The sequence below is a fragment of the Schistocerca serialis genome, chromosome 1 (assembly GCF_023864345.2).
Source record: "Schistocerca serialis cubense isolate TAMUIC-IGC-003099 chromosome 1, iqSchSeri2.2, whole genome shotgun sequence".
Taxonomy (NCBI): Eukaryota; Metazoa; Arthropoda; class Insecta; order Orthoptera; family Acrididae; genus Schistocerca; species Schistocerca serialis.
The window spans coordinates 597159629-597177607 of record NC_064638.1 but is presented as its reverse complement, the minus strand read 5'-3'; positions in this window follow the sequence as shown (position 1 = coordinate 597177607).

Here is a 17979-nt window from a genome sequence, read left to right as displayed (position 1 = left end):
GCATGAAAAATTTGAAGAGATTGAAAAAGAAATGATACCGGAAGGATTGACTCAGTATACAAGAAAGTCAAAACAACCTTCGGTGACACAAAACGCAAGGCTGGTAACATCAAGAGTCCAATGCGAATCCACTATTAAATGCAGAAGAGAACGTGGATACGCGGAAAAAGTACATTGAAGGTCTCAATGCGGGGAAGATTTGTCAGATGTGATAGAAGAAGAAACAGGAGTCTAATTAGTAAAGATAGGGGATCTAGTATTAGAATCAAAATTTAGGAGAGCTTTGGAGAACTTAAGATCAAATAAAGGAGAAGTTATAGATAACAGTCCATCAGAATTTCTAAAATCGTGGGGGGAAGTGGCAACAAAATAGCTATTCGCGTCTGTGTGTAGAATATTTGAGCCTGGCGACATACCGTCTGACCTTGGAAAAGCATCATCCACACAATTACGAAGACGGCAAGAGCTGACAAGTGTGACAATTATCAGCTTAGCTCATGCATCCAATTTGCTGAGAGGAATAATATACAGAAGAATGGAAAACAAAATTGAGGATGTGCTAGATAACGATCAGTTTGCTTCCTCAGCGACTTTTATTTCTGCATTCCTGCATTTCCTTGAACATTTCTGTACTTCCTTCTTTCATCGATCAACTGAAGTATTTCTTCTGTTACGCATGGTTTCTTCGTAGTGTAAGATAAATGTACGAGAGAGGCCATTGTAACGTTGCGGTTGGTAATGGAAGCAAGACCAAAGAAAAACCAAGACACGTTCGTAGGATTTGTCGACCTGGAAAAAGCGTACGTCAATGTAACAGGTGCAAGGTATTCAAAGTTCTGAGAAAAATAGGAGTAAGCTATAAGGAGAGACGGGTAATACACAATATGTACAAGAGCCAAGAAGAAATAATGAGAGTGGATGACCAAGAACGAAGTAAGACAGGGATGTAGTCTCCTCCTTCCCTCCCCACCCCCCCCCCCCCCCTACTGTTAAGTCCGTACATCGAAGAAGCATTGATGGAAATAAAAGAGAGGTTCGGGAGTGGATAAAAGGATGCCAATGATACGATTCTCTGTCGACAGTGCTATCCAGGGTGATAGTAAAGATGAAGTACATGATCTGCTGAAAGGAATGAACAGTTTAATGAGTACAGAATATGGATTGAGAGTAAATCGAAGAAGGGAGAAAAATATGAGAAGTAGCAGAAATGAGAACAATGAGAAACTTTCGATTGTGATTGATAGTTACGAAGTAGATGAAGTTAAGGAATTCTGCCATCTGGGCAGCAAAATAACCGATGACGGACGGAGCAATGAGGACATCGAAAGCAGACTAGTCCTGGCAAAAGGGGCATTTCTGGCCAAGAGAAGTCTACTAGTATCAAACGTAGGCCTTAATTGGAGGAAGAAATTTCTGAGAATGTACGTCTGCAGCACAGCGTTGTATGGTAGTGAAACATAGACCATGGGGAACTAGAACAGAAGAGAATCGTAGCATTTGAGATGTGGTGTTACAGACAATTGTTGAAAATCGGGCAGACTGATAAGGTAAGGAATGAAGAGGTTCTCTGCAGCATCGAAGAGGAAAAGAAAATGTAGAAAACACTGCAAAGGAGAAGTGACAGGATGATAGGACATCTATTAAGTCATCAGGGAATGATTTCCTTGGTACCAGAGGAAACTCTAGAGGGCAAAAACTGTAGAGGAAGACAGAGATTGGAGAACATGCAGCAAATAATTGAGGACATAGGTTGCAAGTGCTACTTTGAGATGAAGAGGTTGGTACAGGAGAGGTATTCGTGGTGCAAATCAAACCAGTCAGAAGACTGATGACCCCAAGAAAGAGAAAAGATTTACCCAAAGGCTCTGCCCTGTCGTCCTCCCTACAGGCATACTCAAACCGCCGCTGCCCCACCTATATCCTGCAATATGCTAACGACACCTCTCACTTACATGCCTATCACACTTTACAACTCTCCCATGAGTGCCTCCTACGGCACTGTACTCTCCTGGTCTACTTGTGTAGCACATGGAAACTGAATCCACAAAAGGGCAAGCCACATATCTGGTCGCGCTACTCGGCATTGGTGTCACCCAGGTTTCCACCTCTGCATCTACAACCAGCCCATCCCTATGTCTAATACGGTAAAATGTTTGGGTCTAACACTGTACAGAAACCTAATATGGAATATGCTTCTCCTTCATGTCCAACGCAAAGCACGAAAACGACTAAAACTGCTGAAACTACAAACAGGCGCCGGCCGCGGTGGCCGTGCGGTTCTGGCGCTGCAGTCCGGAACCGCATGGGTGTGTGTGATGTCCTTAGGTTAGTTAGGTTTAAGTAGTTCTAAGTTCTAGGGGACTTATGACCTAAGATGTTGAGTCCCATAGCGCTCAGAGCCATTTGAACTACAAACAGGCTGCACTTGGGACCTCAGTATTTCTACCATTATCCCACATGTAAATCCGTTGTCAGCCGTATACCGTAACATATGCGAACACTCAGTAGATCTTTACCTCCCCTAAATTCTAGAAGTCCCCGGAAATCCAGGAAAGGCATGCACTTCACCTCACCTTCTGCATCCTTCTCCAGCTTCCAACTAATATCAACCGGTGTTGCGCAGGTATTTATTTACAGCTGTTCGCCCATGCCCATACCAAGCAATGCCTGGTTTCGTTATTGATGTTCATGGCGTCATGTCTCATGAAGTATGCGTCATGCAATGGTATAATTTTGTAGGTACATTCAGCAACATTTAATGAATACTGTCTGGAAAGTCTGTTGTAGTAAATACGAAAGTCGCGCACCAAGCCACAGTTTTCCGCGCATCTCACTGTTCATAACGTCGTATCTCCTGAACTGTGTCGTGCGAAGACATAATTTGACACTTATATACAGTGGTATATGTGCATACTGTTTGCAACATTTGTCACAAATACAGTCAGCGGCAAAGAGTTCATAAATTCTAACGCAATGCCTCATCCGATACTGCATGAAAAGCTAAAAAAGTAGCAAGTGATTAACATTTTTCCAGTCATCAATCTGTGGGGTTCGTCAGCGAGAAAAAATTTCGTAATAGCTTCAGATTATGCAAATCGCTAAGTGCTACCATTCTCAAATACAAGGTGAATAAAATCTGGGAATTCAAGTGTCACTGGCTACGCTTATTTTTCACCCCCACCCCTTTCATAGGTAGGTGATTCTTACCCTCACAGCGATTGTTGTCTTACAGCAAGGTACAAGTGTATGAAGTTGGATGAAATCAGTAGAGTGGTTTAGGAGCAGATGTGGAACATTCATACGAACACACAAACATACATACAAACACCCATTTTATATTATGTATGGATTTACTTTGTACACCTTCTTCTTGTTGCACCTTCGGAGCCAATACATAAACGACAAATTCTAGCCTGGGCACCCACTATTCTATCCATTAATCATCAATGGAGGTACCATGCTTTACCACGACATCCATATGCCTTCTCCCATGCTTTATCCATCGTCTCCCGTCGGAAATTCAACCAACTCTCAACTATGAAATCCAGCCGTAGTCACAATGCCCCACGTAACACCATCCCTCCACTTTCCTCCCTCTCAATTCCTCCCCCTTAATGACTTTTAGTCGTCACCTGTGGCTTTACACGAGCCTTCATCATACACATGATCATTTTCATGCACCATTAACAACATTATTATGTAGCAGTTGGATTACCATTATCATCAGTGATTATATTTTATCTGTGCTATAAATTCATGCAAAAAATTTTAGAGGCCATAAAAATTTCTCAACAGATGTTATTTTAAGACAACACATCTGCTGTCATTGATTTTATGTGTTTTGAAAGTTCTGTTAAATATGTAAAACTGGCGAAGAGAGATTTCATCCGCTGCCAGCCCGCTCTTCCGGGGAGAACTGTAACATCAAAAAAGACAAACCAACAGGCAAGAATTAATTAGAGAAATAGATCCAAAAAGTTATCAACGAAGTTGGTTGTACCACAACACTTGTTTCATAACTGGAAAACACTAGCTTATGGCTCTCTCCTTTACAAGCTCGTGCGCTAGCTGTTACAGAAAGGAACAAAATTTCTCTACGACATGCACGAGTAACTAAGGAAGGTAGTGGACTAACGTGCAGTGGGATGAAAGCAGGGGAAAATGATGAGGAATTACGGAAATGATGGGGAAGAATAATCCATTCAGAAAAGTAACAAAATCAAGTAATGAAGAAAGGAGGAGAACATCTGACATAATACAGTGCTACTATAACTGATTCATTTGTTTACAAAGCTCTATATTTTCCAAAGTATTGGATTTATAATATGAATGAAGCATGAATACAAGCATAAATTCAGGAAGTTTGCATTCTGCACTCCACAAACGTTGTATTTGTACCCCTCTGGTCACACGGCACACGGCCATGCAGTGTGTAGCAACATCCTGTCAATGGTCATCGCATTAGCATTGATGTTTTTTCTGAGCTGTTCCAGGGTAGTTGGCAGTTTGCGCAGGTAAACATGGTCCTTACTAGGCAACCGAAGTAAAAGTCACAAGCGTTAGATCAGGTGACCTAAGGGTAGGGAGAGAGAACAAGGGAACTGAGCCACATTACCTTCACCATTTTGAAAAACCCAGCGATATGGATGTTGGTCTTGTAGGTAGTGACGAACATCAGTGCTCTTAGGAGGAGTGCCCTGTCTTGTTGGAAGATGCGATTCTTGGAATCAGCAGTCAATTGTTACGTATCAGGGTGAGACTCATGTCACAGAAGAAAAACTAACCATTTAGCTCCGTAAAAACTTTCTGAAACCAAGATCGCATAAACGTTTCTTTACAACTGGATTTGACAGACTTTTCTGTCATTTGCAGGTCTTCAAATTTTATGTTATGAACTGTGTTCTTTCTGAGTTGGACCTCATGCCAAGTTGCCATGGAGATAGTATATAGCATATCATATCAAGCCTCTTCATAAATAAACCATTTAAAATCAAACAGCACCTTCTACATATGGCCATGTCCACATACGTAGTGGTTTCACTTTATCTACATGAATACTTGGCATGAGGTTCAACTCAAAATGAACACATTTCATAACATAAATTTTGGAAGACCTTAAGATGAGAGCGAAGTCTGTCGAAACGGTTGTTTGTAAATAAAGAAATATTTAAGCGAACTTCGCTTTAGAAAGTTTTCACCAAATGAAACCAGTTGCTTTTTCTAATTTCGTAGCATGAGAATATTCAGTCCCATTCAGCTTAATCGGTGCACTACGGAAGAAACATTAACCTTCGACGTTGAATGACAACTTCGTGAGAATTTTCAGTGTCCCACACTCTCGCATTGAGGCGATTAACCTTTACATATAAATCTATTGTAACTGACAATTATCACGCATATTCGAACACACAACAATTATTTTCTTGATTTGTCGCCATCTCGTCACGGCACAGATTGTTACAACTGGTGAGCGCAAAGCACACTTTGCGAGTTTATGGTTTTGTTCGTACATCAGTCATATTGGTACATGTAAAACTTAGGAAAATACAGAATTTTGAAAACGATTGACTCATAGATAGTAGACGTGTATGTGCAGGTTGTAACAGACACTATGGTTTACTTACGCCTATTTCACTGGAAAACTGTCTCGATGACACATGATTAATTGGAGAAAAAATAAATTACATACACCTGCAGGTTGTATCATGTGGCCTTTAAGGGTTCCTGAAGAATTCAACATAGCTGAATCTGACTTTTTATTATACGAAATCGGAATCCAACTGAACGATAAAGTAAACAAGTAAAACGTTTGTTACTGATTACTTAATAAACAAATAAGTAGAATGCTTACTGCAAACCTTTCCACAATTTAGTTCCTTGTCTAAAGCGTAAAAGATAATGCACCGCACTGTTGCGATGTCGCTCGGGAACTGAGGTGACCCTGCGGTGTTGCATTGAGTTCCTATTACCTATAAGAAGACACGAAAGACGCTACGTCACAACCACATTTAATGCAACTGGTATTTGTTTCGTCATAATTTAAGACACGACATTTTATTTTCGTCACCTAGGTAGCATAGAAGAGTCTTTGTCAAGCAGAACCAGTAACGACAGTTTACGAGATTTTAATGAAGTCCCTGTGATATACAATACTTAGTCTCGGATTAGTTTGTTAACATTTTACAGAGACATATTTTACGGTATATAACGTAGAAGAGAAAGAAAACGACATCTGGGGAGTAAAAAGAATGACTTCATGTTGTATTCATAATATAAGTGGCAGAGATTACGCATTCCGTTCCAGAAAGTTCGGACGATAATCATGTCATTCTGCGGACAGATGAAAGAAACTTTCTTGTGAGGGCTGACGCATCCATTTTAAATAAAGGAAATCACTCTTCGTATCCCTGCAAGCGCGCGGCGTTCTGATTTCTGGAAACGGCTCTGTCATTTGTGAAGCGTTTGGACATAAAGTTTGTAATCCCACAGTCGGAGGAGAATAATTTCAGAATACGTCGCAAATCGTTATTAAGCTTGCACAAAGAACTGTTTTTATAAATAATAACGACCTCGAAAGGGTTTTATGAAATACGTACGTGGAAAGAGTAGACGACAAACTGTACTCCCTTTCCTTGCTGCGCTGAAATTAAAGTACTCATTGGCGAAATTACAACAGCTATTTAGTTTATTCATTTATTTGCATCTCCTATCGACACGACAACTCACCACTAAGTGAAACGTCAGTAGTTCCAGAAATTAGATACATTACCTACGTGAAAATATAGCTACATGCTGACCGTTTTATGAATAGATTTTTCTTGTTTAATCTACAACATAACTTGGTTAATGTAAACCAACCACATACATACTATCTATTTAGAAATTTACTTACAGAGTAGGAGCAGTTGTCAAGTAGAAATTATTTCAATTTATTTTCATTATCTGCCAGTGAAAGAAGTGCTGAAATATTTTTATGTCTACATGAGAGTAACGTTAAGTTGCCAATAATGCAAGCTATTTTTAAGTATCTATACTACTATATAAAGACAGATTGGTGTTTAAGGTTGTTACAAAAAATATCGAAACGTTATTGACCGAATTTTTACACAATACTGTAATAAATAGTTGAACCGATGTAGGCTACAAATTTTTAATAATATGATATATAATTATATTTGTACTACATAAAGGGGAAAGACTATTAGAAAAAATCTCGAAAACTTCTTGACCGAATTACTTTAAAGTTTTACAAGGTATATTTGACTGATAATTTAAAGTAAATTGGACAATAAATTCTTAGCAAAAAGTTGTCAGCAAAAATCTCGTGATATTCTTGTCCAAATTATTTCAAATCTGTACATGATACACGACGCAGATTGACGTAGGCTATATATAGTTTTAAACAACAATGTACAGGTTATTTGTTAAAACTGACAGCGAGCAAGAACATATGTTTTACACAGCTTTATGCTGTTTGATTTCTTCCTCACAGATAGTTTTAATAAAACACCGGAATACTGAATTTACGGCTTAACGGCATATGATTAGAATACTCCTATATAAACTGAATCGTCCGAGACTATGGAGTTCCATGTGATTCAAGATTAAAACTGTTTTTTTTTTTTTTTTTTTTTTTTTAAATGGACTTGTAGTCCGGGGTGATATGTTACAATACGGCATCACCGGTCTATTGCGGTCTAACTGTGTTGGTGAGGCGGTAAATTTCCACAGGGCAGTGACTGCGTCACTGCAATTCACTTTGGAGGTGTGGCGGTGGGACTTGTAGTCCCGTACCTCCCTCTGACGGTGATGGTACTACATGAGTCAGGCAGAAGAATTTTGCCTAACATGGGCAGGTGAAGGTGTGGCGGTGGGACTTGTAGTCCCGTACGCCAGGGCAGGGACTTTGGAGGTGTGGCGGTGGGACTTGTAGTCCCGTACCTCCCTCTGACGGTGATGGTACTACATGAGTCAGGCAGAAGAATTTTGCCTAACATGGGCAGGTGAAGGTGTGGCGGTGGGACTTGTAGTCCCGTACGCCAGGGCAGGGGTGATGTGCGATTAAAACTGTGCAAAATACTCTGATTTATGCTACTGTCTTCATAGATCCAGCTGCGGGAGAGGACTCTCATATCCCACATATCCACAAACCCAACTAATTTACCTACTCATTTTAAGCGGCTTCATTTCCCATCGATGTTTCGTTGGGAATAATAATAAACAGGGGTCAAGGCCAGAAAGACTGAAGGAGTAGAAGAGATGGAGAGAAGGAAGTGGACATAGAGAGGGAAAAGATCAGATAGATAGATAGGAAGAGGAAGAGGTGAACAGAAATAAGGGCGAGGAGGAACGGACGGAGAGAGGGGGTAGAGGAGATTAAGACGTATATCCAACTCCCATACAAATTTATAAATTGGGAAGCATTGCCTGGTTCGCTAGTAATTTTATATTTTTGAATGCTTCTATTTTTTTTTCAAATAGTGTCCGATTTTTCACAACAGTCTATAAAGAGAGTGAAAGGTTATTGAATGGTGGTTGTTAGGGTTCCTAACTTTTTAAACAGCTGCTTACATACTGTTCGAGAACGGACACGAAATATTATCCTTCTAACACGTTCACTTATAATTGGTATTGTGTTTCTGGGTATGGTCGAGCCTGGTGGAACAGAGCAAAACGCTTACTTCTACTCAGAGAGGTATCGGGGTCTAATCGCCTCAAAACCAAGGATTTTGGTGGCCTACATTTAACCTAGTCTCCACTTCTCAAGGAAGTGAAAATTCGCCTGGATGTACTCGTGGTTTGGATTCCAGGTTGACCTGTAGGTCCCTTTTTCGCGACAGCACTACTGGGGTAGGTTAGGGACACGCAGGTCGCCGAAGTGGCGTCCAATTGAAAGTCTTGCATCGGGTTGTTGAGCCACACGAAATAATAATAATAATTATTATTGTTATTATTATTTCTGTTGTTGTCTACGTCTGGAATTGCTCCTGAATTTTATTCCATATGCCATCAATGAAAAGAAGTGTGCAAAGTTAACCATTTTCTGATGCTTTCACCAGCAAAATAAATAATTACACAGAGAGCAAATATTGTTGTAGACAGTCGATTGAGAAGTTCCATGATATGTAATTTCCAGTTCAAGGTCTGATGTGTATGCCCATCTAGAAACTTTGAGCAATCAGTTTTACGCCTTTCGGCCCCCCTTGCTGTAAATTTATTCTTGACCAGCTGTGTACTTGGAGTTGACCGGGTATGTGTTTATTTCAGTTCACTTAGTCAATCATCTCCTCCCCCTCCCTCTGTCAATCTCCTATGCTCCCACTCTCTGTCCATCTCCTTCTTCTCCTTCATACTCTCTGTCGAACCTACTCCACCTCTATTCTCTGTCCATATCCTCCTGCCACTCTCCATTAGCTACTCTCCCCTCCCCTTCCCTCTGTGCCGAATAATGGTATAATTTTTTAGGTACATTCAGCGTCTTATGTGGATACCCTGTGTGCTAAATGCGTTGCGAATATCGTTAGTAGTGAAGAAGTAATAAATTTAAACGTAATGCACGATATGTAAGTTTCTTACGCGTCTCGCGTTTTTGACTTCACATACGCGTGCGTTCAGTGATAAAATATTGCACTTGAATTCAGTGCTATATGTAAACACTGTCTGCAAACCGTGTAGTGAGTACAATTAGTAGTAAGGACGCAACAAAAAAAAGTCATACCTGATGCGACAGTTGTATTGCACGAACAGTGAAATTATAGTAAGCGATAAACTTTTTTCCATTCATCATTTCGTGGGAGCTGTAAGGAAGAAGTAGTTTTGTAAGGGTTAGAAATTATGTGTAAAGTCTGTTCCAAGTTACATACTAATCTCGTTTTCAAATACTAAACACTGCTGTTACTAGCTATGTATTATAGTGTACTTTATGTAACAAATAGTGTGGGGGTATGGATCAAACACACTGAAGTTTGTATATTATTCACTATTGCGGACATATCACGTAGCACGTATGAACCAAGAAAAGTATTTTCACAAATAACCATATCAAAGTTCAAAGGTAAAAGAGTAAATAGCATTTCAAAGAGTAAATATTTTCCCTACTTCGCATAATATACTCCAAATCAATAACTATCTTGTATCTTCTACTACACATTTTATAATGTGCCTACGTTCTTGCTCAGGGTTCAAGCTATGGCCTTACAAGTTCCGTCGTTATCGGTTAAGTGTGTTAGCAATAATAAGTCTAAACGTTAAGAATGATGCGGCAATTTTTCACGCATCTCAGTGTTTATGACTCCGTATCTCGTGAAGTATGTGTTGTAGAAGGATATGATTTTGCAGGTACGTTCAGTGCTATATCTGAACATTGTCTTCAAAAAGTGTCGTGAATATGCTCAGTAGTAATGAAATAATAAATTAAAATGTCATGCCTGGTGAGAGAATGAACAGCGAAAATGTAGGTGATAAGCTTTTTACTTTCACCATAATGTTGGGGACCTCAGCGATAAATTGTTTCGTAATGGTTTTAAACTGTTTGAAACGTTTGTTGGAAGTCAGCTCCTTCTCAAACAACTGGATTAATAAAATCTGTGTAATCGCACGTCGTGGCCCATGCTTTCATCCTCATTCTTACCACTTTCATAGGTAGGTGGTTCTTGTCGCCATCACCTAGGTGGTGGTGTTATGGTCCCCTAGTGATTCTTTCCAGAAAATAAGCGATAAGTTTGCCACGTTTGTTTTAAGTCGGTCCAGTGCTTTCAGAGGAGATGTGGAACATACATACACACATTTTCACAATATATACGAATATCTTCTTTTCGTGGTCTGATGAAATATAATACGATGCCCTTAGCTATGCTGAAGTATCAGTGAAAACCCCATAAAAATCCATTTCGTCGTTTCGCAGACAGACAGTCAAGAAAGATTAAGTAAAGATCTAAGTCGTGATAGCTTTTTTTTTTCGTGATCCAGTTTTAATGAAGGTTCTTCTGTGCCACAAATTGTGGTCAAGAAATAATAAATAACATTTGAAGATGAAACGGCTCCTTGATTTTAGGTCGTTAAGTGTTTTAGCGATGAGCCTAGGAAGGTGGTGTTGACTACATATCCACAGCCACCGAGAAAAAAGACGGCAAATTAATGTCTACATGTCTACCCATGCGCTACAAAGTTGCTGGACGATAGAAACGAATAGTAACTATTTTCGTTGTGCTTGCTTCATTTATATGACGAAAAGCAACATTGATAGCGTTTTTTTCTTTTTTTTTTAAGTTGGTCTGATATGAGGAGGACATAGTTTTCTGAAATTAACTGTGATCGGGTAATACTAACATATGAACGCCCTAAATTTGCTCCTGCCTCAAAGGAAGTAGTCGGAAACTAGCAGTTCAACTCTATTATGTCAAATTACTATTGTTTTAAATAACAAGAGAAAAATTAAATGAGGTGCAATGCCTATTTTGAATAGAAAACGGCGGAACCTAAATAGGGCTTCTTTCTTGTTTCATTTACTTTATTGGTATTATAAGCAAAATAGGAGGGGCTTAAAACGTCGCTTACTTTCCGCAACAATTAGTAAAACGGAATCCCTTAACGAAATTAAAATGCATACTGTGCGTTCTACGGTAAAAACTGAGTTACTTAAAAATATTTCCCAATATTTCTCTGGCACGATTAATGGAATTTTGTTTCCACATTTCGACACTTTAAATACGTTTAGTACTAATTGTATTGTAACTGAGTTTAATTTTTCTATGATTGAATGCATATAGTCACGCGTAAATGTATGCACATAGTTTAAATGAGAAAACACTGCTGTTACTGGCGACGAATGTTCGTCAATGAAATAACGAGTAGAAAGCTAAACCCTGCAGTAATAGGACTATTTAAATTAGTCGCACATATTTAGCAAGCAAAATATAAAAAATGTTCTTGTTTAATTTGTATAGGGCAACGCTTTCACACACTTCGGCGATTTTGTCACATTTAAAATTCTAATCAAAACAAGACGCTTGCAACATTTCTTTCATGTAGCGTACTTTCTTTAAAGTTTCTTAGTTAGCACATTACAAGACAGACATTCTCTCGTAATGGATCTGAAAACGAAATCCAGTTCACTGTACAGCCATTATTATTTACCGAATATTCTTAATGCTGTGGCAGTGAGCAGAATAGTGTTGAAAATCTGTGACTGACTATTAATAAAAAAATAATACTGACGAATTTCTCTCCCATGAGTAGCATTTTACTTGTCTGTAACAGTAAAAATAATAGTGGCAAGCGAAAAAATAAAGTGATTTTGATATGATTTCTAAAAAAGAAAGCCAAGCGCTGGTTGAATCAAAGATTAACAATAAACTGGTCCAGATGTTCGCAGCGTTTATTCGTTAATAAATCGCGCCAAGGGTAACGAAAATATTCGACAAATCCTACTACAAATTCCTCACATCCGTGAGTGCACATAATCACGGAACACCTGGAGTTCTATTTTTCCCTACCATGTTTCTGTCACCGTAAGCGTTGGTAACAGTACTCCTTAAATCAGTTAAGCTGAGAACAACGAAACCTGTCATTTACTGTTTTCTCTGTTAGTTGGGTATTTGGCTTGTAAAGAAAAACACATTATCATTAATCTGTCTCTACGTGGTTATCGTTAAACGAAAAAGAGAGCTAGGAAACTAAAGCTAATTCCATGGTGCAAGTGGTGCCAGCTTCATTAAGAAGAATTTCATTGTCGCTGTACAGTGAGATGTGGTAACTTGATTGGTTTTAGAAGCACCACATCCTATAATCGTTTGTAGCTCCATTTGCGTTGCCTATGTCACTGGGAATTTCTAGACTGTTGTTGATCGTCTTAACAGTTACTAAATATCTGTAGCTTGTTACTCATATTTCTTCCAGATTTATATAATACTGCAACGTGCCCGTCTTTTTTAAGTTATCGGTTTTGTAAATGATTTATTGTCATCCACACGAATTGAAACTGAAAATAAAAGTACCACGTGTATAAAACAGTAAATAAAGTAATACAGTATTTTATATTAAAAATGCTTTAGAAAAGATGTAGAAAATAGTGCCATTGTTACACTTGTCCCAGTTTTGTATTTCCTTTTCACAGAATAAAAATGCTTTCACTTATGATGGCGAAAGAGGGCTGTGATATACACATTAAAAAATAAAAAAGATGAGGATAACCACAATCACTGGGGACGATGGCTGTACATATGATGTATTATAAATCACCATATAATATTTAAGTTGATAATCCACATGTAATGTAGTTACTTATCTATACTCTGGCACCTCGAACTCACTTTCTTTGAATGTGGATTCCTTCAGCGCTGATGTTTGGAACTTCACAACCCACTTTGGTGTTACTATCATAAATGCAATGAATTCTGCAATTGAATTTACTATATTAGTTTTCGATTCCTTATTGGATGCCATGCTTACATTAATGGGGATTGTTTGAATTCCAAAACAAAGAGACTACTTCGAGTGACGAATTTTGACAGTGATTTACTGTTTATTTATTCTATTTTGGTACTGCTCTTTAATGAAATCGCATTTGACCTTTCTTTTTGCTTGTTTCACTTTTCATTCGTTACTTTTCTTCTTTGGATGTTGCTACTTTTGTAGAAACGATCTTTAGAGGAATGGTGTGATGTTGTAAAAGTACGTCCTGTATGAACTTTGCACCGTTTTGGTAACATGACATCAGAGACGAGACAAACTTCATTTGTCAAAAACAGTTCTTCAAAATATAGATACCACTCAGAATTAGTTTGTTAGGTGGAAGTGTTGTGCCCAGGTCGTCTGGGTAGAACAGCTCACATCTCGTTTTAGGTTTAAATGCTCCGAGGGGGACGGCGGAACTCTGACAGTGCAAACAAATTAGTGACGTATAAATACACACTTTACTAAGCTGCAATTCTTAACTAATGTTGTACAGTCGGATGTGTTGCTGACTGATAAAGCTTAGCAATGGCCTGTCAAGGCGTGCGTTACTGAATACAATGTCAACAAGACAATGTCTTGCTGGATGCTACACTGTCAGTCACTGTAGCAAAAACTTGTCTATGTGTGAAGTCTGTAGGCGACTTCACTTATAGACTATGTCTTGCAGATGGATCTCCATTCCGAGCTGTAGCTACGAACTGCAACCCTGGAAGTCCGTACTGGAACAGTCGCCAACACCGAACATCAACTGATCGTTTCTGCCTGTGGCCGCCGCTCATCGTAGCGTAGAAGTCCACGTCATTGGCGGCGATGCAGAGATTGCTGGTGGGGCTAAGCTTGTGGCTGGCGGCGAACATCAAAGCGCCCCCTGTGGCGCCAGTGGAAAACTGTTTCACTGCGCCAGCTCCTGTTGCACCCATTGGCGATGACAGAACAGAAACCAAATTCCATCACCTGTGTAACTAGTCACATATGCAACAAGCACAGATATTCCACACGATATCGAACATAATTTTTCAGATTGATTTTAATGTTTTACCGTATCATACTTGCAGACAAAAAGCATGCCAGTCAGAGAATAATATGAGCATTCGGGCGCTTGAGAACTCAATACAGGTTGCACAGTTTCATCGTGCAAGACAGGAAATGCTACCAAAGCAGCAGACAGTACTAAAATTATATTTGCCGTGAACTGTCATAAAACCTTTGACCATGCAATGTGACTCTTTTGACATCCACAGTTGTCTTCTTCCTTAATGAGAAACTGGTGACTAACATTATAATCCGCATCAGACAGTTAGACTGGTGTACATACGCAGTTTAGACTACATTCAGGCACAAATATTTAGATTTGAGATAAGGTCTATTCGTGTTGTCTTTGTCTGTGCGGCACATTTTATTTTTAATGAATAGTCGTACACATGTTGTAGTGAGCTATATGAGATTAAAAACTGGTCCAACAGGTACTGTATATGGAACTTCGGTTTCCGGAATTGATAACGTAAGTGAATTGATTGATAAATGCAGCTTTTGGGCACTTTTATTTTTTCAAACAGTTTTGTATTCCAAACCCTGTTCCTTCGTCATGCAGAGCCTGTCACTTGAAAAGGTTTAGAGACCGTATTAACAAAATATAGAGAAAAATTAAGACGTGGGTTTGATACTTTAGCCGTTTTACGTAGGCTCACCGCACTGTAGTACAACGCAAGGAAGTTCATACAACCATATGAAACTGTCAGAACAATCCTTCTTTGGTATGTTGTTCAATTCATACGTGACATTGGCTTGATTGTTGGCTATGCCGCCAAAGCGTTAGCTGTGTAAGAGAATTTTTGCACTTCGTTTTGTGATGATGATGATGATGATGATGTTTCGTTTTGGGGCGTTCAACTGCGCGGTCATCAGCGCCCGTACAAAGTCCCAATTTTTACACAGTCCAATTTTTTACGCAGTCCAATCTACATATTATCACGAATGACGATGCTGACGAAATGATGAGGACAACACAAACATCCAGTACGCGGGCAGAGAAAATCTCCAACCTGGCCGGGAATCGAACCCGGGACCACGGGACCCAGAGGCAGCAACTCTAGCAGCTAGGCACTTCGTTTTGTGGTAGATTCGTATTAATAACACCAAGTCTCGTCACCCATAATGATTGTTTCGAGAAAAGAATTCTCCGCGTTTTGTATTTCGATCAAGTCGCCGCAGGCGCGCATGAGTCGTTTGTTCTCGTTTTGGTTTCTAAGTCTGCAAGACAAACTTTGCACACGCCTTTACCGTCATTCAAACATTCTGGAGAAGGCCTTGAGCACTTGATTTAGAGATGTTGCTTGATTGCGACTTTTGACACAACAACGTCCAGTACGTAATACTGCCTCTTTATAAATAACTGGTCGAATGACAATCTATTGTCTACAGTTGTTAGTTCAGACTTGCGCCCTGTGCCGTCGTCGCACAGGACTGGAATCTCGGAATGCTTTCGATTTACGGTGTACAATGCAGAACTTGAATATATCAAGAACGTTTCTAATCTATGCTTTCCCTTACAGTTCTGATCAAGTTCATACTGGAATTTGCGCTAGGTTCTTTTGTATGTTATCCTAGCTAATAACAAGTGAAATCTGAGCTAGTTGGACGTTTGTCACATCGTTTCTATCTACCGTTAAGCACCCATTCAGAATAACAGTCCAGAAAAAACTCAGGCACATGAAGCTCTTGCAATCCTTTGAAGTCCTATTAAGTTTGTTTGTAAACATTCTCAAGCGTGTGTGCAGGCTACACGCGACTTTCAGTGTGGCGGAGAAGGAGTCAGCGTGATGCACGCATCTGCAAACGTAACCTGCCGATGCACTGTGGCCGGTAGAGCAAACCACTTGGTCGTTGTTGGTATTATACATCGTACTTGTTGATGCGATCACTCGCGAGGATGAAAGCGCAAACAGTGCCTTCTACTGGACCACTCCGAGGTATTTTACTTCGATGGAAGCTTCTCAGCTTGACCTGCCGTTACATTGGTTCCAAATTTCGCATTGCGTTCCACCGAAAATCACTGGTGTTGCTTTCTGACGTTCTGTGCATTTTACTACACCGCGAAGCACAAACATGCGTATGCAACCGTCCATTTAATCTATGAATAGAGGATCCACCACGGCTTAAATGTTGACACTGCAGTTGCTGTTACAGAGACTATCTAGACGAATCGGTATTTGTTTTGCGTTACGAACAAATATAGTTCAGTTTTCCCATATCTTTATACACCTGTACGTAGCGTATAGCAGTGACATTTAATCAGTAATTTTGGAAAAGTGAAATGTTTCCAGCTTGACAGAGAAATGTCATAGATGTCATCAAAATACGTTTTTCTTACGTTATCACTGTTCCGCTATACAGGTATACTGACGACAAAAGTATCGTAAATGTGGGCAACTTTGTGACACTTTTAACATTTTCGTGATATTGCTTATACCAATGTATACCGCAACGAAGTAATTTCCAAACATATGGAATTTTATAACCTTCCTTCTTTAATTTTAATGACGATGAAGTATTTATGTTCAAATGGTTCAAATGGCTTTGAACACTATGGGACTTAACATCTGAGGTCATCAGTCCCCTAGAACTTAGAACTACTTAAACCTAACTAACCTAAGGACATTACGCACATCCGCACGCGGTTCCAGACTGTAGCGCCTGGAACCGCTTGGCCACTCTGGCCGGCGAAGTATTTATGTGCCATGGGGTATTCGGAATATGGGGTGCTAATTGGGACATCCCCCCCCCCTCATTCCACCCTCCACGCTTCAAACAACATTGTGAGATAAAATCTAATATGGCGAAGATAGTGTTAAATTCATCTGTTAAAAGATGGATTGACCTAGTATTTCTTTATGACATACAGTTACAACGTTCTTACAAATTTTCACAATTATATGTTGTTTTATATATATATATATATATATATATATATATATATATATATATACAATGTACCTCGCACTGTTTGCCAATTTGGTGAGACACTCGCGGATTTTTCTAATTTCCTTCAAAATCCAAATAATGGTGCCCTATTCTCATTCAAACAAATATGAATAAAAAAGTAAATTACAGGGTGTCCATAATGGAAGTTCCGATTACAAAACGCTATAGAAAAAGAACCACGGCTCAGATTGACGTCAAATTTCAACAGCCATATTATTGAGATAGGGGAAAATGTCACAGATCAATAATAGAAAAACGAACATTCTATCAATAGATGACACTGCAACGATCTTAACGTAAATGATGTCGGGTATAAAAGATAGATGAAACGCTTTACGACGAATATTGTTCGATTTACACATTACACGATCCTACTAACCCGTACTGTTCAGTGTTCATGACTGCACAGCTGTGATTCTGTTAGGTAAGCCCATCTACCATGGCAAGGTAGTACCACATTGGATGCGAAGAATCGAATTGTCCTGAGGCCAAAATGGTATAGAAGCAAAATGACATCAGTTTTCAATTCTCCTGGGGCCCAAG